Genomic DNA, 22,437 nt, shown 5'->3' with positions numbered 1-22,437 from the left:
TAACAGCCAGCGAGTGTGCAGGCGCTGGGCCTACTCTCAGCCCTTCGCTCACAGGAACTCAGTCCTCCTCACAGCAGCTCGAGCGGGCGGGAGGCAGATACTACGGGCACCCCTGGTTTACAGGGAAGGAAACCAAGGCCCAGAGAGCGTGCACCACCTGTCTAAGGTCCCAGCCAGAAGGGAGCAGGGCCTGGATTTAAGCTCACTCTGCTGGGTCGCATGCAACGAAACAGCTTCTCAAAGGCCTAAGAGAGGGTTTTCATGATGTGACTCAATCAGACCCTCCTATCCAGCTGCCATGACGGGCACAAAAGGACAGATGGAAATGGCAGAGATGACCTTGCAGGCGGTTCTCAGATTCCAGTTTCACTCTGGTCACATGCAAAGGCCATAGAGAATAAAGAATTAAAAATAAAGAATTAAAGTGTGTGTGTGTGTGGGGGGGGGGGACATGGTAGCAGAGATTAGAGATGTTAAAAGTCTTCCATGTGGGGGCCTGAATTAGCCTCTTCCCGTGACGTGTTAGCCCCCTAGTTCTGATTGTTCGGTCAAGTGCAGGACGGCTGGCCTCAGCTCCCCAAACCTCAGGTGACTGCGAGCCAGGTCTACCAGGAGACCGCCCGGGAGACAGCGCTGCACCCTGGGCTCCCGACCGCCCAACTCCCAAAGGAAACGCCTCCTCCAGGCAGCCCCCTTGATTTGGGGCGGTGATGGGTACGTTCTGGGCTGAAGAAAAAATTTGCTTTTCTGCAGAGAGGCAGTTTCAAGAAATCACATTTCCCAGGTAGAGAGTAACCATCCCTGCAGTGACAGCGTTTTGTCTGTTTTAGTTCTGAGAGAGAGATTACGGGAGAGACAAAGGCTCCTTCCTCGCCCTCCATCCCTGCCCCAGGCAAACTCTGTCCCCAGCAGTGGGAGAAAACAAGCCACACAGGTTCCCGGGGACGCGTGTGCGGACGTCAGCTTCGAGCCCTGGTGAAGAGCCGTGGGCTCCTGGGTGCCCATCTCCCCGGGGGACCTGAGGGGCAGTCTGCTCAGCACTGCCCAAGAGAAATGGAACATGAGGTCATCTTACATTTTCTAATAACCATAGTTTTAAAAAAATAAGAAAGTGAAAAGGAACAGGTGAAATAAATTTAATACATTACTTAACCTAATATATCCAAAATGTCATCTCCTCAACATGGAATCAACATGAAAATTATTGAGATGTTTACAACCTTTTTGATGTACTAAGTTTTGGTGTATTTCACACTCATAATTCATCTGAGTTTCGACGCAGCCACATTTCAAAGGCTCAGCAGCCGCATGTGGCCGTGGCCACCCTCCAGGACCACAGAGGTCTAGGTCACTGCTCACCTGGATTATCAGGAACCTTGTTCAGCATCCCCCACCCACCCCCCAGGAATCAGCCAGCTCCCTGCTCCTCAAGCGAGGTCACTGGCTTCTCAGTGTCACCTGGGGCTCCTGGAAATGCAGACTCTCAGGCCCCACCCAGGACCTATTCAGATCATGATCTGAATTTTAACATCCCCGCGGCTCCCCCCCGCCCCCACACACACACACTGCCCAACCTTCAGGTGATTCATTTGAACAAAAAAACTCTGAGAAGCCTGATTCCTCCTCTTAAATACTTCCAGTGGCAGGGGACTCACTACCCACCCCCAAGGAAGCCCATGCCATCTTCAATGGGTTCTAATGGTTGGAAAAGCATTTACCCGTCCTTCACTGAGCCCCCATGAGCCCGGCACTGCGCTAAGTGCATCACATAAATTATCTCACTTAAGCCCTATGGAATGGGGGCTCATGTTGGCTCCTTTTTTTTTTTTTACATAGCAAATGGAGGCCCCCACAAAACTAGATCACTTGCCCCAGATCACAGGGCTCGCCAGCAGCCTGCCTCAGTGTTGGTTTGCTTAGCCACTCACTCCACCAGGGACTCTGGTAGCTCCTGCCGGCTGCCCCACCTGCACCCGACCCCAAGGCCGTTGGAACCCAGGAGGCCTTCCCACCTTCAGAGTAAAGGGAAGTGTGTCGGCCCTCAGCAGTACCTTGGCCTTGTGGTTGCGTGGGTGTCATTTAGGACAGATATCATTCCTTTTCGTTCAGTATTTCTATTGCTGAAGAAACCCTGGTGGTCACTGCCCACTCAGCATGTCCTTTCCCCATCAAGGATTAGGACACGTTTAGAAACTGGCATCTAAGCAAATGGGCAGGAATTAATACAAGGCATCTGATGTCATTCGACCGCTCTCACGTTCCTGGTTTCCAATTAAATACAGCATGTGGCTGGAGCAATGACGTAGGGTCACACATTACATGAGGGGCCCCCATGACACAAGTTCACGGAGAGGTGCCCCCATAGGGAGGACACTGAAGCTGCCACGAAATGCCACGAGGTAGCACGACAGGAGTGTGACCCGATGGGAGAACAGGCAAGAGAGTAAGCCAGCTGTGCAGGGGGGCTACCCCCTCACCGTCCTGTGTCTGCCCCCAGAAAACCGCAAGAACATGGCTTTCCATCTGTCTTTCCACCAACGGCCTGGCCTTGCCGGCCCCACGGTGGAGGACTGAGCACCGATATGGAACGTAACCCGTTGTCTCAGATATGAACCATATTCTCCAGTCAGAGGGCAGTCATGTGTCCTGAGTAATAATGGCGACGATTGGAAGAGGCGCTGCACTCTCTGGTAAAGAAGTTGATGCTTTTAAAGGACTATCCCATTCTTCAACGTCCCAGGAAGCCAGGACTCACTGGTGTTTGAGGGGGTGGGGCATGGAAGTGAGAGAGGGGGAGGGATGGAAGGAGGTGATGGATTAGCACCAATGGGGACCAAGTGGCACCTGCCCGAGGCCCTAACATCAAATCCACGCAAATAAAATCCCTCTGTGCCCGCTGGCTTCCACATCACATGTGATGCCTGCATCGAATTTCTCCACGTTTAGAAAGTGCATGTGGGGTGGCCAGATGTAAGGTAGTGACTACGTGGAACACACAACATTCACCTGGGGGATGGGAGGAGTTTAAGAGATCCCAGAAGAATTCACAGCCATCCTCCTGAGTCACCAGAGACCTTTTTGTATCAGTTGAGAAATATCGGACACATCAAGAAGCCCCACCTGAGAAAACAAACAGCGATTTCAAATACGAGTCCGGGCCTAAAGTCCTAACAGACCATCTGACTGGCAGCCATGACTTAGGACCTGGATCCTTCTGACATGGGCATTTCCATGTGGCTGCAGGGGCTGGTGGGTTGAAAGATGGTTCATGATCGTCCAACGCACTGCAGCTGGGTGTGAAATGACCCCAAACACCCACTCGGGGGCCCGGAAGCCCCACTCCACGGTCACCAGCGTTCCTTTCCTTCCTGCAACACTCGGCGTCCACGTCGGGTGTCCTCCTGCAGACGCAGGCCAGGGTCTCCAGCATGAGTGAGGCTCCAGGCGGCAGGAAACTGCATTGGTTTCTATGCAACAGACCCTTTGGGACAGAACCAATCGCGGCCACCGTTGCATCCTTAGGGCCCGGGTCACTGCTCAGCTCGCCGTGGGCACTCAGTATAAATTTGCCAGCGTCCGTCCTGGGAGACCTCACCCTTGTGTTCTCACCTCTTCCTCCGGCGCAGTAGGGATCACAGCAGGTGACCCTCGATGGCGGCTTATTTTGTCCCAAACACCACACTAACCGCTCCACTGGCATCGGCCCCATGAACACCCACCAGCAAGGTGACATCCGATCATCGTTTCTCTCTTCCACAACAGGAAACCAAGGTGCCCGAGAATCAGTCACACGTCCGATGTCCCTGCCAGCAGGTGGCAGGACCAGGATGCGACCCCTGGTCCCGGCCTCCTTCCTGGAGCCGCTTCTCTCGGATGCTTCATCCTTATATTCGCTGTGGGCACCAGCGACTCAGGGTGACCCACAGTGCTCCCTCGAGGGGAGTGGGGAGGGTCGCTCTGCACCAGAGCTGCCCCCGTGGAGACGCCCCTGCAGCAGCTCCTCAGAGAGGCCCCGGTCCGCTCCGCCTGCCGTTTGAAAGTCATTTGGGAACCTGGGCCCCGGGCCAGGCGCTACGATGGAAGGATGAGCAGTCTGCGGTTCTGCTCTCCAGGACTCGCAGGCTGGTCTGGGGTGCAGATGAAGAGACGGACGATGTCAACACAACATGGCATTGACACAGACTTCTGCCCAGCCGGTGTGGCCCAGTGGCTGGGCGGCGACCGATGAACCGGGAGATCACGGTTTGATTCCTGATCAGGGCATACGCCCAGGTGGTGGGCTCGATCCCCAGGGTGGGGCGTGGAGGAGGCAGCCAATCAATGATTCTCATCATTGAGGTTTCTATCTCTCTCCCTATATATTTTTTTTAAAGAAACAGACTTCTACCAAACACCGCTGAGCTAGCATCACATCACTAGGGCCTGAACAGGGTGTGGGGACGGTGCAGACCCTGCCCTCATCTGCCCCCGAACAGCTCAGAAGCTGGGCAGTCCACACTGGAGCCCGAATGCAGAGTCGACACCAAATGTGTTGGAGGCGTGCAGAGGGGGTGAGATCATTGTGAGCTGAGGTCATTGCCACCCTCGGGGAGATGAAAGCGAAATCGGTCCTGGCAGATGCCCCGAGCGTCCCTGTCATCCTTAAGCATTTCTCTGGAGACGGTTCTGTGGGAGAATTGGATGGCAGCGCTTGCCGTGGCCACATCTGTACAGCAGTCCTCGCCGGGGGCTCCCATCACTGCCTGGGAGCCTCCACGGTTCCCCTTCGGCTAGAGAAACCTCGGGAGAACATCATCTGAATCAAGGGTGTGCAGGGCTGAGCCCGGGTCAGGGGCTGGGGGATTGCTGGGGGTCTGTGAGGTCGAATAAGCTCCTTGAACTTGGCTCTGACTGTGAATAGCACATATGAGCGGCGTTAGCACCCCGAAGGGTAACATCTAGTGGAAATAGCCAGGTCTTTCTCCAGAGAGCCACACGGACATGCCCACTTTTCAGAGCCCGGACCAAGGCTCTGGGGTGTTCTCTCAGCCTTCACGCAACCAATTTTCCAAAGTGCTCGGTGATGAATGCTTCCCCCAGAGATCCTCTCCATGTCAAGGGGAAGAGGAAAATAAAAGCTTTCCTGCAACTGGTGTACACCTTGGGCAGAGCAGGTTCATGGTCAGCCTGATGAGAGTAGCAATAGAGCCAGTATTTCACAGGACAGCCTGTCAAAGGCCAGCGAGGCATGTTCATCACTTCTCAAATGCAGAAGTCCAGTGGCCATGGAGTGTGCAGGAGGTGTTGCTATGAATAGAACAGTTTGGTTTTTTTCTATGGGATTTCGGAACGAGAATAGCTCATTTAGTCTTTGTAGCACTTGGCACAGCGTCTCTTAAGCACAATCTGTTTCTGTGCAATGCATGGGTTTATTCATTCATTCTTCAAGTAGTTACTGAGCACCTGCTAAATGCAAGACACTCACTCAAATAGAAGCTGGAGAAAACTGACAAAGTCCCTGCCCTCAGGGAACTTGTATTCTTATGGAGGAGGCAGACATATGAAATAAGATACACCTGTTACATATATTCTAATTTGTGATAGAACCACCAGAGAAAAGAGAATTAGGGGATAAGTAAAAAAAAAAAAAAAAAAAAAAAAAAAAACAGAAACAAGCAGTGACTAATTTTAGAGAAAGGTATATTTTGGGTTCAGGCCCAAAAAGGATCTTGCTACAAAGGGAACCTTGATGCTTCATTTAAAAAGGAGCCACTTGCAAAGGACAGAGAAAGGTATATCAGCCATGAGGCATAGCTTGTGCAAATGTCCTGGGGCAGGAGGGAGCACAGCATAACTGGAGAAGCTGAGAGGGAACCAGTGGGGTTGCGGTGTGATGAGTGACAGGGAAGGGGCTGAAGGAGCGGGCAGGGGCCAAGCCAAGTGCTCCATGCTCTGAAGGTGTCCTGCCTTCCCCATTCTTCTCTCTGGCTTCACTTAGCTACTCATTGCAACAGACCAGTGCCTGACTCCTTCCCCTCCCTGCACCGAGCGCCCCAGGAGCACTGTGAGGCTTAACATAAACCGGACACACTCTGGCCCCCCTCTGCTCTGTTCCAGCAGTTTCTGCAGCGATGAAGAAGCCGGCTCCATAAAACAGAGCTCGGGTGATGTCCCCCCAGCACACATGTTCCTCCCACCCCACCGAGCCAGCCCGGGGTGGCGCACTCTGTATGCTGCCACGGTTGCTGGTAATAATTGTTGCATTAATTGGTGCTGTCCGGACCAGACAGAACGTAAAAGATCCCACTGTGTCCAATAATTAATGTTTTTCCCTCACTGCAATGCCATTAATAAGCGGCTCTTCCAAGAACCGAGTAATTGGCTGGCTGGGCGTCATTAGGGTATTTATAGATAAGCTTTGGTCTGCAGACGGAGAGGAAAGCTGATGATGTTTATTTAGACTCTATTATCTATCGCTAATGTGTTATCGTGCGTCCCGATCGTCCCCGTTCTCCGGGTCCTAACGACACAGGCACAGCCGCCGTGCGGTCTCGGTGACCTGCCACAGGGCTCTCCCTGTCGCAGGGGAGACGGGGGTCGAGGTGGGGGGAGGGGGGGGCTAGCGGGTTCCACTCTCTTCCACTCATCCACCGCAGCCCTGCCCTTGCCGCGGAGAAATTTGGAGCGAGGCTTTCAGAAATACCAGAAAGACAGCTTCTCCTAATTAAACCTCAGAGGAGGGCAAGTTTCTTGGGCTCATGATCATCTGAAGGGTTTTTGAAAATGTAATTCTGGTTTTTCAGAAACAGCGCTCTGAAAAAATAGAGGGAGGAAGAGGCAGCTGGGGTTGGAGACGAGGTAGCAAGCGATGAAGTCTCCGCGGCCGGCCAGCCCGGGCGGAAACGCACAGCTCCCGGGGCAGGTGCTCACTGGGCCCTGGGAGGTGGGCAAGGGTGCCTGGGCTGCTCTGACTCCCAGAAGCCTTCGGTCCGTGTCTCCTTTGCTAGAATTTTTGTGAGATTTCTCAGTTTTTTGAAGAAAGGCATAGATATACACAGCAGTGTGGCTGTGCCTGATGCCACATTATTGTACAGTTGAAAATTATTAAAACAATAAACGTTGTTATATTACCAGGGGAGTAAATAGAATAATGCAAGTTATAAGCAGAATTTAAAGTCTAAAAAATCTAAGGTTTTAACTTTGTAATATGTATCATATTAGAAACAAACAAAAACCCAACAACTTCTAAATGGCCTTGTCTGCACACAAAACTATCCTCAAGTTAACTCTGAAAAATGCTTAAATTACCTGAACCGGTTTGGCTCAGTGGATAGAGCATTGGCCTGTGGACTGAAAGGTCCCAGGTTTGATTCTGGCCAAGGGCATGTACCTTGGTTGCGGGCACATCCCCAGTAGGAGGTGTGCAGGAGGCAGCTGATCGATGTTTCTAACTCTCTATCCCTCTCCCTTCCTCTTTGTGAAAAATCAATAAAATATATTAAAAACAAAAACAAAAAACCCTTAAATTACCGACAACAATTCAAGACAATTATCTTGTCAATTGAATGAGCTGGACTTGATGAAACTATAGAGAGAACTCAACCTTATTTATTTTTACCAATTCTTACTAACCTTGCCCTGTGGACAATTTTTTATTCTCTCCTAGCTGTCACCGCACATGGGCCCATAGCTTTTCCTGTGGCTCTGATACAGTAAAGAACCCAGGCCACCCAATAATAAAAAGTACAGCTGAGTGTGTATGCGCATCTACACTCTGCATAGGATGTGCTCTATGCACACACACACACACACACACACACACACCATTCACATCTCTCACTGCCCTGAAAGGTGAGCAAAATGTGGGATTCAGAGCCTGGACCTGGGTTCAAGTTCAGGCTTTGCCCATGTCACACAGCACCTAAGAGGTAAGAACAGACATTAACCTCGTTGGGCCTCAGTTTACACACCTGTGAGATGAGGCTGCGGTTAACATGCACTTGGCAGGGTCGGACCTGGAAAGATGTGAGATGACGTCTGCAGAAAGGAAGCCCCTTGATGATCCATCTCTCCCCATCTGACCTTGCACCTGGGAAAGCGCCTGTCACTCATGGTCCTCTGCTCCGCCCCCTTCTCCATGAAGAACAAACTGGGAATACCTGACCTGCCTCTGGCTTTGAAATAAGCTCCCGGAACATTGACCTGTGCACAAATGTGTGATGCAACTTTGCAAATTAAATGTGTAACGCTTTTAGGAAAACGGTGCCCTTTCCTCCCTGCTCCCCCCACCACGGGGACCAGGTGACTTGTGGGCACATCTGTTACAGGTGTTGGGGAAGAGGCTCAGAGATATTCTTAGATCACAGCCTGGGGTCTGAAGGTGGACGAGCTGGCCCCTGGGACACAGCGATGCCTGCAGCATCGGTCGGTGACAGGAGCGAGGCAGGAGGGTCTCTGAGCAGGGCTGGGCCTGGGCAGGTGACCAAGATTACAGAGCAGATCAGCAAGCAGAGAAGCCACAGAGAACTAAGACTGACGTCGGGGGCAAGGAACGGAGGCAGGCACCCCTAACCCAGGCACACACCTACACCCTTATTGATCAGATATTACAGATATGCCCTGGCCCTCGCAAGCAACTGAACTCCGCCAGGCCTCAGCGATCTCCTTGGTAAGGGAGGAGCCCAGGCCTGCTTAGCTCATGGGCTGAGGCGGTCCTGGCTGGTAGCACTTTAATTTACAGAGTGCCTGCTGGGCACCAGCATCGTGCCAGGTGCTGAGGGAGAGGACGGAGGATCAAAGAGAAAAAGAGGAGATGAGATCATCCCTCTTTCCTGAAAGAGCCATCATTCTTCTTCAAGTCTTGCCATGACGCCTCATTTTTCTCAGCAGAAAATCCTGACTGTGTATCAGGGGCCTACAAAACACTGGGGTCCAGCCCCGCACTTGTATCAGACGCTGCTTGTAATGCTCCCTTTTTGCTCTAAAACAAAATTCAGAGGTCATAGAATTCATCTACACACAAGATGTTTGAATCCGTAGAATGCCTTAGCTTTCATATAAAGGGGAAAAGTGGCCAGCCGGCATGGCTCAGTGGTTGAGCGCCGACCTATGAACCAGAAGGTCACAGTTCGATTCCCAGTCAAGGCACATGCCCAGGTTGTGGGCTCGATCGCATACAGGAAGCAGCCAATCAATGATTCTCTCTCATTATTGATGTTTCTATCTCCCTTTCCCTCTCCTTCCCTCTCTGAAATCAATAAAAAATACATTTTTTAAAAAGAGGGAAAGAAGTAATTTGTAATAAAACCGTTTGCATTTCTCTATATAGATTCTCTGACACGACTTCGCTAATCAACACAACGGCTTGAGTTTGCACGTGAAGCCAGGGTGAACGCCGCAGCTCCTAACACAGACTGACAACAACAACGGGCGTGTTGTTTTGGAGACTCAAATACCATGAGTGATGTTGCCATGGGTGACGTGATTTTCCCAACACGGTGAGCACTGCTTGGCAATATTCCAAACAGAGCACCGTGCAATCTTCCCTTAATCTATAGCAGTTCCATTCCCAGGCGATTCCATGGATAATGGAGGCCGTGTTAAAACTACCTTCTGGCCCAATTGCTGTGGCTCAGTGGTTGAGCACCGACCTATGAACCAGGAGGTCACAGTTCACTTCCTGATCAGGGCACGTGCCTGGGTTGCCGGCTTGATCCCCAGTGGGGGCATGTAAAAGTCAGCCAATCAATGATTCTCTCTCATCATTGATGTTTCTATCTCTATCTCCCTCTCCCTTCCTCTCTGAAATAATTTTAAAAATGATATTAAAAAATACAAATACCTTCTGTTTATATAAATAAGAGGGTTATGTCCAGACACAGATCATTAGAAATTGCCTTTTCACGTACATGCGTGTCTATCAGGACACCCCGAATTCATGCAGGACCCAGGAGCGCCCATCTTTGTAAAGGACTGTTTCATGCACTGCTTCAAGTCTGGATCCATGGCGCCTACTCACTGAATTTATGGCCTCCCATTACCCCCATAACTATTCCCAGTAAGCTCTAGGGAGCAATAGGGTCCCCCTGAGGAACCTCTGATCCAGCCCCTGCCTACCTCTCCAACATTGGTCTTGTCCTACTCGCCCCTCATTCACTGCGTTCCTGGCCACACAGCTTTTCTCCGTCCTGCCGACACATCACAGGGCCTTTGCACATGCTGTTCCTCCCACCAGGGTTGCTCTTCCCCAGCTGGCCACGCAGCAGCCTTTTCATCCTTTGCGTCTCAGCTCCCATCACATTTCCACGAGAGCAGCTTTCCCCGGCAACCTAATCTACAGTAGCACACACAGGCCCACCCTGCCAGTCTCAATTCAACCATGTCCCCTGTTCCCGTCCCTCAGGGCACACGTTGCCCCAGAAATGATCCTTCTCCAGGTTGTCATCCCCACCCGACTGGCATCAGCCAAGTTTTCTCTGAAGGGCCGGAGAGCAACTATTTTAATTTTGTTGGCCATGTGGTCTCTGTCACAACAGCTCAACTCTGTATTACAGCTCAGAAGCAGCCGTAAACAGTAGGGAAACAAATGGGCATGGCTGTGTTCCAATAAAGCTTTATTTACAAAAGCAATACATAAAACCCAGGGGATTGGATTTGGCCCGTTGGCAGTAGCTTGAAGCTCCATGCCTGTCTCTTTCATTCTTGGATCCCTCCGGTCTAGCACAGTGTGGGGCCTATGAGGAGAACTGAACAGTGTATGTTGAAGACATGGGTTTGTCCCACGGGAATGAGGAACAACAGAAAACGTGACAAACACCCACCTATTCTTAGCACCTACAGAAGCATTTGCATGTCGGTTGTCCAACCAGCACTGCAAGAATCCTGAGAAGGGAGGGCAGGAGAATTCGAGGAGGGCTTCCTGGAGGAAGTGGCCCTGACTAGCAGCTGAAGGAAGAATGGAATTTGGGCCATGGTAATCATGGCACTCACTTGTTCAGTCATTAATTCATTCATTTGGGGGACTTTTTAAATCATTCATTCACTCAGTTGAGGGACTTCTGCTGAGTGTTGAATCAATGGGGTGCTGACAACACAAAGGTGAACAAGCAGAGCTCCCAGGGAAGGGGGAGCCTTTGTTCCTGCTGTCAGGATAGTTTTGGATCCCAAGGACTCTTTGGCCCCATCACACTTCTGCGTGGAACACATGGAGAGAGGGGGCCACAGCCCAGAATCTACGAAGGGTCACGAATGACAAAAATCCCAAAAGGGTGGCTCTTAGTGGAGTGACTAAGAGCCAGGCTTTGGGATCGGAGAACCCCTCACTCATTCCTTTGTTGGCCCATTCCGTCAATCCGGTACTTTTTGGGGTCAGGCACAGTGCTGAGCTCCAGGGAAACAGGTGAACACGGAAAGGAAAGTTTGTGCCTGCACCTAACCTGGTCGTGAGGGGACCACCATAAACAAGGGAACTACTGTACAAACAAGGTTCCAAGCTGGGCTAATGTAACAGGATCAGAGGGGCAGTGGGAGGCAGACCAATCAAGGAAGGCCTCTTGGAGGAGGTGGCATTTGAGCTGGGCAGAGGAAGCAGAAGTCAAGAGAAGCAACAGCCAACATCCAGGGCCAGAAACAACAAGGCCGTGGAAGACCAGGAGGGAAGCGGCTAGGGAGGCTCCCGGCCTCCCCCTGAGATTTTAGGGTGGAGAGCAGCCCTCGGGATGCCTGGAAATAAGGACAAGACAATGTCACTCCCCTCCCCGTGAGAGGGGGACAAGGAGAAAAAACACTGGTCCCAACAGCGGGAGAACGGAAACAAAGAACAAACAAAAAGCAGGGGTCAAAACTGAGCCCCGAGGCCCTCTTTTCCTAACATAAACCCGTGGCCTTCACCCCATGCTGATGTGAAACCGAGGGAGCTGTCCATCAGCAGCCTGAGCTCCGGGGCCTCCCCAGAGACCCCGCCTGGTGGCTGTGTCATTCAGGTGCCACCTAGAGGACCCCGGCGCTGCGATGCTGAGAATCGCAGGTGATCTTTTATTAGCTGACAAGCGAAGGCTCTCTCCCATCTGCATCTGCCTCGAGATAATGCCTCGGAGAGAGACGAACCCATTTAATAAACAGCACGGGCTTCTCGCCCCTTCCATGAGTGGGCGACGCTTTCGAGCCCTTCAGAACTTCGTCACCCACACCAGCAATCTGGGGGCGCTCGTCTGGGGCCTGCTGGCGACATGCGAACGCCAGGCTCGCGCAGCGACAGGTGGAGGAAGGCACAGAACTCTACCTCGCCACCTTTTTAATGAGTAAAATCCTCTGGCTGCCGCCGGGCCCTCCGAGACCAGCGATTAATGAGTGCTCAGAATAGACTGTGCCTGCTTTATACGTGTACGGTGGCCTGGGAGAGACACTTCAATTTCCATGTTACATCTGCTGCCACGCTCAAGTGTCTCCTTCGGGGCAGGAAAACACTTGGCAAATTCTGTCTTGAAAGAGACACGTTCAAAGAGAGCGCTCCCTCCCCGCAGCCACATTCTATATGTGAGCACTTTTCAATTTTCAAAGTATATATTTAGATTATGTACGTGAAGACCGGCGAGGTGCCGGGAGGCAGCACACAGCCTTGCCTGCCTCTCGGGGCTGCGAGGAGAGGGGCTTTGCGGTTTGTCCGCGAACGCAGTGGCTTCATTCATCGAGATGGGGACGGTGCAGGGGACGGGGACAGCCTGTGCTTGGTCCTATTTGCAGACCCTGGGCCCAGCCAGCAGACCATGTGGGTCCTTCCTGGATGAGCAATGCCACATCCACGGAGACTCCACGCTCAGGGTGTGAGTTGAGATGCGAGAAGGGGGGCTGGACCGAGAGCCTGAGCCAGGTGGGGCCCCGAAAGGAGGTGTGACCAGCCTGCGTCCGCCTGGGGACAGGTGATGGGGCTGGAGTCAGGAGGCGACTTTGCAGGTCTTTCCAAGATCCGAGGAGGGTCTTGAGTGGAGCAGGAAGGAAGAGGAGGTGGAGGAGGAAGAGAAGGAGGAGGAGGAGGAGAACCTTCAGTCTGAAATCTCAGTGTGAGGCTAGAATAGATACTATAGTCTGGAGATCGAGTCCTTGAACGTAGAACACCACTGTGGCAAAGATATCTTCAAAGGAGGAGGAGGAGGAGGAGGAGGAGGAGACAAGTAAGGACTCTAGGAGACAGCATATGCTTGGAGGTCTCACTGGCGCCCCGTTGGCACAGGGAACCATGGTCCCCAATAGGGGGTGAGGGTGAAGACCGGGAACATGCCCAGGGGCCTCGTGGTCTGGCAACCTCCATCCTGCTCTTGAACTGAACTTACCAGCTGACTCGTCAGCCCAGGCTGCCATAAAAACACCGCAGACTGAGGGGGCTTAAACAACATTTATTTCTCAGGGTCTGTAGGCCCAAGGTCAAGGTGCCCGCAGGTCAGGTCAGTGTCTGGTGAGAGCTCTTCCTGGCTTCTCTCTGTGCCCTCACACGGCAGAGAGAGTGAGCTCTGTGATTCATCTCCTCACAAGGGCACCGATCCCACCATAGGGGCTGCACCCTCATGACCTCACCCAAACCTAATCACCTCCCACCTCCAAATGCCATCACGCGGGGGTGAGGGCTGCAGCTCTGAACTCAGGGGGACACACCCATCGAGTCTATAGCACCAGCTGTGTGACTTGGACACGCTGACTCGCCTCTTTGAGCCTCCACTTTTCATCGATAAGACGGATCACAAGCCCCGTGTCCGCCTGCCTGCCTATTGTGAGGGCAGCGTGACCTGCCACAGCACAGTGCCTGGGGCCTGGGTGGCGCTGGCTCAGTGGTATCTGTGTGTGTTTCCACAGCCCAATAATCATCCGAATCCTCCAGAACAGAACACGGATCTGATCCTCCAATCAACCTCAGGAGACCCGCAGGGAAGTTTTTCACGAGCAGAAGAAACCCAGAGAAATAGAGCTTATTTTGAAAGGGGACCATGTGGGATGCAAGTTGCTGACAGAGGCATTTACTGTTGATTTCATCATGGTTGCCATCCCCAGAACAAACAGCCCCAGAAAGCCCCAAACAGCCCCAAACAGCCCCAGGCCAGGGGCACCCCAGGGCCAGCCCGCCTGCTCTGCTCGCACCTGCAGGCTCTTCGCCCAGCCTCCTCACCAGTCAGCCCCTCTGACTGGTATTCCTATCACCGCAGGGGCGGATGCAGGGAGCGCCTCCTTTCTCAGGCAATGGGGCTAGCTGTGAGGAAGGGCGAGGAGAGATTTGAGAGAGTAGTTTGCCTCACTTCACACAAACCTGATGCAGAATCAGATGTGCCGAAATAAATTCCCACGTATTGCTGAGTCCAAGAATCATCTAGAAACACAACCTTGCCCATCTGAGGCTTGCGCATATGCCTTCCCCACCTAGATGATGGTACAGAAATTGCGTTGAGTGCTTGGCTATGGCACTTGAGGCCCTACCCCCATATTGAACATACATCATTAATTCAATCCTCTCCTTAAGAAACCCATCAGGTCAACTTCCCATCCTCATCTTTTCAACAGGGGAGAGCCATAGCAGAGTTATATATGTTGTTTAAATGAAGACCACACGACCAATAATGGTTGAGCCAGGACTATAACCTAGATCTAATCTAGGTTCTCACCACCGCACCATAATCCCGAGGCCTGAAATAGACAGGATACGAGCTGGGAGGGTGCCAGGCAACAGAACAGGACTTTGTCCGAGCAACAACCGCCACTGGCTGGCTGTGCGGCCTTGGAGCAGTCGCAGAAGCTCCCTCTGCTTGTATTTCCCGTGTGTCCATGGTGGGCATTGGGTAGATCAGAGCCCCATTCTGCAGAGCAGTACCCATGGGTAGGTCTCCAAGCTGCCAGGATGACCCTGCCTGGCCCCATACTCAATATATACCAGGGTGGCCCAGGGAAGGGCAGGTAGCCATGAAACAATGCCCTGTTTGGGAACCTCTGGATGGATAGGAGGTTGGGGACCTTGACTTCACCTCTTCCCTTCCCTGACCATCTTCAGAGCCATGTGGAGTGTCTCCATTGAGTTTTCAAATCCAGAGAGGCCTGCTCACACACCTGAATGTGTAGCATTTGGGCTATGTGGGGTACCTGGACTATTGGGGGCCTCTCTAAATGTCCATCCCAACTCCCGTTCCATTAAAGACGCCGCCCAGTAGTTTCTTTAGGAGATGAGGGTACTCGCCTTTGCACTAATGTTTGCCTGCAGCAGCCACGCAGTGTCAAATGATGTAACTGCCGGTGGCCTCCTGTAAGACTTTTGCAACACATAGATGGGGCTGCTATTAAAAAATTTAATGGGCCCACAATGGACACTCGAACCCTTTTGGATTCGCCGACGAACGTGACGCCCACGTGTTGCCAAAAGCATTTATTGTCTCGTAATTTGATTTGCTTTTCTCCGTGCTGCTCCCCGTGCCTGCAAGTAGGGGCAAAATGGCTGATGTCTGCAGATGCCACGGAGGCTAATAAAGCTTGCTGTGCTCCCAGCATGCTCTCTGCTGTCAGAAACCGGCAATTAACTTAATAGGGTTCTTGAAATGAGTCGATCCGGGAAATGTGGCATGTGTTGACACTCTCCCGCTGATCCAGGCAGCCTCCCACCATTGACTTGCCGGGTCTGTTTGCTATTTGAATTATTTAGGAGCTTGTTATGTGAATTAAAAAGCAGCACTTTGCAGCATTAAGTCTAATATTTTATGATCTTCAATTGATTAGGTGGGCTTTCAGGATTACACGGAAAGGTTAAGATAAAACACGCCTCAGACAGGCAGCTCTCGCCGGTCTGCTTTGCTTTGCAAAAACCTAGATGAACCCACCCATCCTCCCCCATCCCCCCCCTTAAAGGCAGCTCCCTTTTCCCTCCCAAGGGAGCCTTCTGGAACCTGCTTTCAGACCATCAAAGAGCTTACCCTGAGGACACCAGGAGCCCTGAGTTCTCGGGACCAAGTGGGGGCTCATCCCTCATTCGTCTTTCGTCTCTCTCTTGGCACTAACATACCAGTGAAGATGTGATGCCCAGAGGGACCACATCCCACGCCTGGGCCTGCAAAGGGAAGCCCCGCTCTGGGTTCCCAGCCGCGCACTTGGCCCTGCATGGGCACCACTGCCCGCCTGGCCCTGGCCAAGGGTGCATGTAGCACAGGCCCCATGCAGCCCACAGCTAACAGCCCACCAAGCCCCACAGGACCTCCCCCGCCGTGAGTGCCAATTCGCGCTTTCCGCCTGTCCGCTGCCACCACCTTCTCCCCTGGCCAATGACAACAGCCTTCCACTGGGCGTTTCCCATAACTCCCATTCGAGTCCATCCTGCACTGTGGCCAAAGGGATCTTTCTAAAGTCCAGCTCTGGCTACGACACTGCCCTGCTCCAAAGCCCTCCATGGCTCCCCATTGCCTGTTGAGTTAAGCATATACTCATCCACCTGGTCCCCCCTCTCTTTCTAGCCTCATCTTCCATTGCTTGCCTATGAACCGGCCACACTGAGCTACTCATTGTTCTCAACCCTCTGTGTTCTCAACTCCCAAGCTTTGCTCATGGCATTCACTCAATGCATTATGCCTCCCTTCTCTTCTATCGAAAGTCCACCAGCCCTTGGTAATGAAAAGAGAAAGTAAGTATATAATATAGAGCTTCTGATGCCCCAAGCACTTTACAAGTTATCATTTCATCCTCATGATACTCCTATAAGTTATGGGCCTTTACTATCTCCATTTTACACATGGCTAAGCTGAGGTTCAGAGAAGTTAGGTAACTTCCCCACGGCCACTCAGCTGGCTGGGATTCCAATCCAGGTAGACACAGGTCATGGCAATTCCTCTTCCCGGAGAAAGCTGGTCCTGTCCCTACCTGGGTGCCCTCTTTCTCCTCTGAGGTTTGCAGCATCCCCGGTGCCACAGCCCTGACTCATTCAGGCTGCAGGGGTAGCCACATGACTCTCTTCTCCACCAGCGTGTCAACCTTGGAATATTCTGGGCCTCAGAGCAGGGCGTAGGGTCAGACTTTGCACAAAGTAGGTGTTGACCCAAGAAGGCTGTCAACCCGACCGGCCGCAGGGTGGCTCCCCACCAAAAGCCAGGCCCCTGCACGAGGAAGTAGCTGGTCCCTATTGCACCTTCTGACGGGTAGGAGGGGGCTCTGCAAACACAAAGCTCTAAAGGAAGAGACTTCAGTACAAACCCAGGCACCACCTTTTTCACCCATGAAACCTTGGGGAGAGGAGTTAGTTCACCTCGCTGACCCTTAGTTTTCTCATCTGTAAAATGGAAATAATAGGAACCTCCACTCTATAGGGAAATTATCAAAATTAAATGAAATAATTAATTCACCCCAATACTTTGGAGACATGGTCTCTAGCACACACAGAGGGCTCAGGAAGAGTTAGCTGTTATTACCATTGAATTGACCCCCCAGTTAGCCTCTCTAAGCCATCTCACGGGGCTCTGGCACCCTGGGTCAGACATCTCTACACCACCACTTCCTCACCTGGACCATGGGCTACTTCAAAACCACCTCATAGCATTAGGAAGAAGAATGTAATAAAATAACAGAAAGCCTAAAACAGAGCAGACTAGCTGTTCTACTAGTCTGATGGGCTAACTGCTAGCTGCAGTAACAACTAAGCCCAAGGCAGGTCGATAGGGAACAGTCAACAAAGAGCAGGGTTCTGCTGGCAGAGCCCCCACATCTTCATCACCCTGAGCACTGACATTCAGTCGGCAGGCAGAGGAGAAAATCAGTATAAAAGATCTTACAAGAGATTTTAGGGGCCAGGCCGAGTAGCATACATTACTCCTGCCACATTCCATTGGTCAGAACTCAGTCACATGGGGCTCATGACTGCAAAGAAGGTTGGGAAATGTAGTCTTCCCATGAGCTACATCCAGCTATTAGCTCAGCTTTATGGATGAGGAATGGAAGCACAGAGAAGGTACATAATCTGCCCACGGCCCCCCAGCTGGTAGGTGGAGAACAGTGACTCCGTCCCGGGGCTGTGCCAGCTCAGAGGCATCCGCTCCCTCCCATGCCTGCCTGCATTCAGCATGAAGTTGCCCCTCGGCTACCCCATGAGTTCAAGGCAAAGAGGGAACGTGTCTCCCTCATCTTCATGCCCCCACGTGCAGCCTCGGCTGAGCCTCGTGCTCAGGAGTCATGGTCTGAGGGCAGGACTCCTCCCAAAGCCTTGTTGGCACACCATAGAGTCACCAGCCACTTGTAACCCGGGACCACCATGGCAGAGCCCACCAGCCCATGAGGGTGGGTGCTACAAGCCCACGGGCAGCCAACAGCCCCTTTACAACTCCACTCGATGACCTGATACGGCTTCATGAAGGCAGATGTTTACTATCTCTGAACACTCTGTCATTTAAGCCAAAATAAATGCAGCTACTGGGGCCAGAAGCAGGCCTGGGGTGACCATGAAGGGGAACCAAGACAACATGGCCTGTGCTCGTGCCACCCTGGCTTGTGGAAGTGCTGCTTCACCCAGGTGAGGGCCTGGGGGGTAGTGGGGGAATGTCTCCTTGCCCTGCGCCTTACACAAGGCCCAGGTGTTGACTTTTGCTCTTAAAAGCAGCAAGCTGGTGGGTGAGTGGGTGGGTGGAGGGGGTACAGAATCGCCCTCAGTCGCTCAACACGGAAGTATCCTGTGCCCAAGGCTGAGGCGGGGTGAAGGATGTAAAAGTACCAAGGTCAAGGGCGGGGGACACTCAGACAAAGGTGCACTTAGAGCCACAAAGTCAGAACCGGAAGAGAGGAGGCAGCCCCATGCACTAGGTGTGCGGCAGGCCCCTACAGAGCTACAGCCAAGAGGCCAGGTCTAGAGTCAGCTGCACTTTCCTCGGAGCCCAGCTCCCCCATTCATTAGCCTCTCAGTTTCTCAACCTGTAAAATGGGTGCATGTCTGTCTCACCTCCAGGGCTGCCCATTGGGGTTAAGCACACAGGACACCAAGCACCAAGCCTACCAAGGATGCAACCATCTGAATGCTGGCCCAGGGGCCTTTGCATACAATCCTCTTGACATAAGACTTAATTCTCTAATCGTCTGCATCATCAAATAAGACACTTCATTTATAGCTGTTTGTTTTGCAATGAAAATCATCACCTCTTCATTTTTCATGGGCCGTGCGCCCCGATCTTTAAGGTGGTGCCCAGCACAGACCAGCACCCAGCAAAAGCCACACAGAGTGTTTCTGAGGTCAGCTGTTCACACGGTCTTCCTGGGAGGCAGGGAGAGCTGGCCTCATTATGCCCATTTTACAGATAAGGAAATGGAGACTCCCCCAGGGTTTCAGTGCACGAGCAGCAGCTCTGAGGCTCCAAGCACAGGGTGTGTGGGTCACACCAAAGGGGCTCAGCACTCTTGGGTGCCTGAGGACTGGACGTGGGCACCAGGACTATCAGGCAGAGGCCTTGCACAGGCTCAGGGTACGAGCCCGGGCCCTGGAGTGAGGCTCTGTGGGTTCCAATCCCAGCTCTGCCACTAACCAGCCCTGAGACCCTGGACCAGCTGGACCCGTGTCTTATCTATAAGATGGAGATGCATTACTTCCGACCTCCTAGGGGGCTGTGAGGATCTGAAGAGCTAATGAATGGGTAAAGCAATTAGAACAGGGCCTGGTGTACAGTAAGAACCACTATAAGTCAGTACCGATGCCTTGCACGCCTACCTTCTCTGTTTGCTTCTGCCGCTGTGTGCCCGGGGAGCCGAGGCGGCATCTTCTCCAGCTTGCAGACTATGACAGAGGAACAATGCTGAGCGGCGGTTAGAATGTGTAGGCTCCGGGTCCAAGGCCAGACCCTGTCGCTTCCTGGTGGCTGTGTAACCTTGGCAAGCTCCCTGTCTTCTCTGAGCCCATTTCCTGCATAAAAGGAGATGGCAATAGGACCTATTTCATAGAGCATGTCCTTAAGTGATGTAATACACATGAAACACCAAGAGCGGCTGCTGGCGCCCAGGAAGCACTAAACAATGTTAGCTGTTATTGTAGGTCTGTCCCGGGCACCATCACTGTGCCTCATCCAATGGCGCCAAGGCAACAAGTTTGGGATCCATGAACAGTTTGCGTATTTTTATTGCTTGTTCTCCTGATGGCCAGAGGTATTCTCCAAATGCTCTCCTAAAGGTAGGACCCCAGAACAGGAGTGGGCCACCAAGGATGGTCTCCGTGTCCCAGATACTCATTGTTGCTAGTGACCTCACTGAGGAAATAAATAGCATGAGATGGGCAGCCAGGCCAGGCCTTCCAAAAATACCCTGTGCCTGGCTCCCCAGGGCAGGGAGACACAGTGCCCCTCGCCAGTTGACTCATCTCCCCAGCAGGAGCTGAGCCGCTGGGACAGCCCCACCCAGCCTCTCCGGCTCCATCGGATGGTCTGGCAGGCCCAGCGGGAGCCAGTCGAAAGCAGCTGGCTCTGAGGAGAAGGAAAAGCAGGTGCGAACCTGTGATTAATGCCCAAGAAGGGAAATCAAAGGAGCAGGGAGGCTCTGGCCTGGGAAACTGAGGACAAAAGGCCACTGTCGCAGGATGTCGTCACCGGAGGGGGCTGGGGACATGGCAGGGCATAACAGTGGGCATTGCTGTGCTGTCGTGTGGATGCCTAGGGGGGTCCTGGGCCCTCAATTCAGGAGGAAATCCAGAGGGTCTTCCATCAGCTCCCAGGGAGCCATCGGGAGAGCTCAGAGAGGTTGGCTCTGGACTCATGGGCAAAACTGGTCAGGATAGAAAGATGGCGACTCGAGGAAAGTCTTTACCAGTAACTGTCTGCACCCTTCTTGAGAACCTACTTCTCTTTAGAACATTGTATGCGTTTTTTCATTTTGAAAATATTATTTCCACGGTGACAATTTCACTTATTGTCTTGGACCACAGGAGCAGGCACTTAGAGATGATCCATTCCACTACTTCAGTGTACACGTCAGAAGAAGCGACTCTGCTCATCCATTCTATGGTGTTTACTGCGCACCTACTGCGTGGCAGGCACTGATCAAGGTGCTGGGGACCTGCAGAGAACAGGGCAGATGCGGTCCCCATTCTCATGAAAGCCAGACAATGAATGCTAAGGAGGAACGTACAGGTCAGGATAGAGATCGGGAAGGGACCAAAGGGCGTGTGATAGTGCCAATGGGATAGCAGGTGGTCATGGAGACCTCTCAGCGGTGACAGCCTAGCTAGGCCTGAAGCAGAGGCCATGATGGGGCAGCAGGGCTCTTGCTGCAGGTGCAAAGGCCCTGAGTCCAGGACTCATTGGGGGGGAGGGGGTCCAGGAAAAAGGAAAAAGGAGAGATGCGGAGCACTTAGCTTTGTGCCTCCCTCCATTCTAAGCATTTTATTGACAAATAGATTTTTAAATACCTGTAAGGCCCCTTGAAGGTAGGGTTCCATTATTAATGCCACTTACAGTGGTTCTCAGAGCTCACAGGTGGCTAATGGATAAACACATCAACATCATCATTTCTGATGTGTCAGAAAAGAAAGGTGTGATAGGAAGGACAGGGTGAAATTGTAACCTCTGGAAAGAGATGGTGGGGTTGGTGACTCTGAAGGGGATGGGAGAGCAAAGGGAGGGAACAGCTAGGGAACAAGTGTTCGCTCTTGCTGCAGGTGCAAAGGCCCTGAGGCCAGGACTCATTGAGGGGGAGGGGGTCTAGGAAAAAGGAAAAGGGAGAGACGCGGAGCACTTAGCTTTGTGCCTCCCTCCATTCTAAGCATTTTATTGACAAATAGATTTTTAAATACCTGTAAGGCCCCTTGAAGGTAGGGTTCCATTATTAATGCCACTTACAGTGGTGGAAACTGAGTCCAGACAGATTAAATTAACCCACCTTCCCCTTCCCCCAAGTTACCCAAAGAGAATAAGGCAGGAGGGATTCCATCTCCGGATTCCAAAGTCAGAACCCCCACCCAGCAGGTCCAGGGCGAAAGCTGGCAGACACAGCCTCTGCGGAAGGAGTTGCGGCTGTGTTGAAGGACAGTAGGAAGCATTCAGGTTACAGGTACCTTAGCGGCCAGCTCAATGGTTACTGAGCACCTATTGTGTGCCAGATGCCACGCCCCATCCCAAAGCCCTTACTGCGTGCCGGCTGCCTGCAGTGAGTGAGCCTGGGGTCGGGGACACCAGCCGTGCGCCCCTCTCAGGTGACCACCGCCTTCCCAGCCCTCCCTTCGGACCTCCCCAAGCCTCTCCCTTTCTGCCGGGGCTTGAACTGGCTTTCTGGGCACGAAGAGGCTCTGGTCTTGGGGTCCCCGGGGCCCCAGGCGTGCCGCGCGCAGAAGGGACTCACAGAGCCCTCCCCGCACCGCCCTCCTCCCTCTCGATCAGCCGCGCTGTGCCGCCGCCTCTGGGACCCGGGACTGTGCCTTGGGGAGGCGAGCGCGGCCGGGTGAACCTATCATCAGATCGCCGGGCACCCACAGCCCAAGCCCTGCAG

At 52.7% G+C, this 22,437-nt stretch overlaps 1 long non-coding RNA gene across 1 annotated transcript in view; it reads right to left on the bottom strand.

Moving 5' to 3' along the window:
- Positions 1 to 824: 824 nt before the first annotated feature.
- Positions 825 to 22,437, bottom strand: part of LOC102765258 — a 24,715-nt gene continuing 3,102 nt past the window's right edge. The window contains exons 2-3 of the long non-coding RNA XR_435217.2: positions 19,676 to 19,867; positions 825 to 1,040 (exon numbers count right to left, since the gene is read on the bottom strand). This is a non-coding gene — a long non-coding RNA (uncharacterized LOC102765258). The remainder of the gene's footprint in view (positions 1,041 to 19,675; positions 19,868 to 22,437) is intronic.

This window comes from Myotis davidii, unplaced genomic scaffold (assembly GCF_000327345.1).
Source record: "Myotis davidii unplaced genomic scaffold, ASM32734v1 scaffold72, whole genome shotgun sequence".
Classification (NCBI taxonomy): domain Eukaryota; kingdom Metazoa; phylum Chordata; class Mammalia; order Chiroptera; family Vespertilionidae; genus Myotis; species Myotis davidii.
The sequence above is the reverse complement of the archived record's forward strand: the minus strand, read 5'-3'. Positions and strand labels throughout refer to the sequence as shown.